The sequence below is a fragment of the Anneissia japonica genome, unplaced genomic scaffold (genome assembly GCF_011630105.1).
Source record: "Anneissia japonica isolate Jap-2015-1 unplaced genomic scaffold, ASM1163010v1 scaffold987_len1640505_cov201, whole genome shotgun sequence".
NCBI classification, from domain to species: domain Eukaryota; kingdom Metazoa; phylum Echinodermata; class Crinoidea; order Comatulida; family Comatulidae; genus Anneissia; species Anneissia japonica.
Genome location: NW_022714175.1, coordinates 1,584,688 through 1,587,146, shown reverse-complemented (window position 1 = coordinate 1,587,146; position 2,459 = coordinate 1,584,688).

The following is a 2,459-nucleotide window of genomic DNA, read 5'->3' as shown; positions in this document are numbered from 1 at the left end:
ACTTTTTAAGCCATGTATCATGCATAGGAACGTTGACGCCTGCAAGGCTCTGGTTGTTAATACCATACTTTTTCCTTTTCAATTTATCACTTTTGTATTTTTTTTAACTGGACCACAATGAAAACCAATGCCTTTGCATTGAGAGTGCCATTTAGTATAAAGCAAGTTGAATATTAATAAATAAATAAATTGATAACTTACTGTTACTACTGTACTAGGACAGGTCTCAGGGGTGTATTCAGGAATTTTTCTGAGTGGCTCGTGATCATAATTTTTTTGACCATTTCCCAATGAAATAACAGCAAGATGTGGTTAAAATGTCAATACAGTTTTTTAAAATAAAATAGAAATTGCTGCCAAATTGACAGACGGAGTACGTTCATTCCTTTGTGAAAAACATTATAGGCACTGATACCTACAATATGAGCAGTTGAAAGTGTCATTTAATAAAGTGCAGAAAATTGCATGAATTGGCCTACCATTAGAACAGCTTTTGTGATTCTAATAATATAGGCAAAATTATACCTAATCCCAGTCCTTATCTGACACCACAACGCCACTGAGGATATGCCATCTATACCTGCTCTGTCACACAATCATTTTTAATTTTATTTTATTTTATTCAGGTATGGAAAACATTACAAAAAGCAGAACAAGTCTGAAATTATTGTATTACAAGATTACAAGATTAAAAAATACATGAAATGAGCAATATCAAAAAACAAACACAAATATTGAAGTACATATAAAAATATTAACAATACATCACAAAAAGGAAAACGAGTAAAATTACAAAATACAATAGGTAAAAACATTAAAATTGGCTTCCAGTAATGCGATAAAAATACAGTAATGCGATAATATATCAAAAATACATATGTATTAAAAGTAGAATATGATTAGTTAATTATAAATGTTATATATTATGTTTTTGTAGATATGAATTTATTATAATTGACATTTTAAAATATTTATAACAATTATTATTTTGATTAATCACATTAAAAAGTGAAAAAAGGCACCTTATTGAGAGTTGATTAATTGAACAATAAAAGGAATTTCAGTGTCTTTCTTCTAGTCAGATTCCTTTAGGACAATATACTGTATGTAGTATATAGCACAGCTTCCTGTACACTTTTCAAAATACTTTCGCTAATTTTTTTCATCCCGAAATGTATTCGTCTGGGTTGCTTTTCAGAATGCATATACCACTTCCTCTACATCAACATTCTTCTCATAGTGTAGGCCTATATGAATGAGGGCTAAACTAGACATTCTTTCCTGTGTCATGGAACAACGGTTATAAGAGTTGAGCCTGTGTGGAACAAGGTCTCTGGACTCACTGCTAGTACCTCAACAATGCTTTTTCATTTACTTCATTGTGAAAAGGCCCTAGAAAAAAAGTCTTTGGAAAAAATGTAGACGTTTGAAAATTTTGGGGGTCGTACGACCTTCCCGACCATCCCTTGCATACACCCATGGGTCTTATTTAGCATTGCATAATATTTTGTAAACTTGATTTCCATTTTGATCTTTAGCTCATGACCCATTCCATTATTCCTCCACTTTTTAAGGAGAGTGGAAAATACAATAAATCCTGATAAAAAAGCTACTTTTTGTACATTTTGTATCTTAGTAACTACTACATAGATTTTATGGATGCCAAAAGGTATCAGATGTTCAATTTATTGTGAAAACAATGTACACTTGGCATTAACATTTTTGGAAGGGTGTAAACTCAAAAGTGCACAATTTCTACTATGAACATATATTTATTTTATATAGTGTTTATTATTATCTGCATGTAGATTCCTGTTTTCCCAAATTTTTTAACATTAGCCAAACCTAAAATTAGTCAATTGCATTTTATATAACCATTATTAAACATCCGATGACATGGATACTTGGTTAGATTAGGTCTATCTATTTCGACTTATTTAAGTAGTGGTACCACAATTTTACAAACTCCTTTGTCACGTTCAGTCAATCTTTCTGATGACATCATGATAATAAGTAAATCACCTTTATGTTTTGAAATAATGGTTTATGTGTGCTTCCTATCTACCTGCCTAGTCCTGTTTGATTGTAAATTAAGTGGTAGGCCTATTCCCACTTTTTACAAAAGTGTAGTTGCAACGCTACTTGCACAAGTATAGGAGTGGGCACTGGAGGGCAAACAAACAATTTTTTTAGGCCTTATAATGTGGATTATTAATTTAAAGTGAAAGTATTATCATGGAGGAAGAAAATGAATTTATTTTCTTCCTCCATGGTATTATCAAGTGGCTCTCCTTGATTGATCATCTTAAAAAACAAGGACAATATAACATTGCATAATGATATAATATAGTAGTGAATTGTATTTGAAGAGTCACCTTATTTTCATGACCCTATCATGTGACCATTGGTGACCATTATTCTAATTATTCAGACCCTGATAGATTTCATTTACACACTCT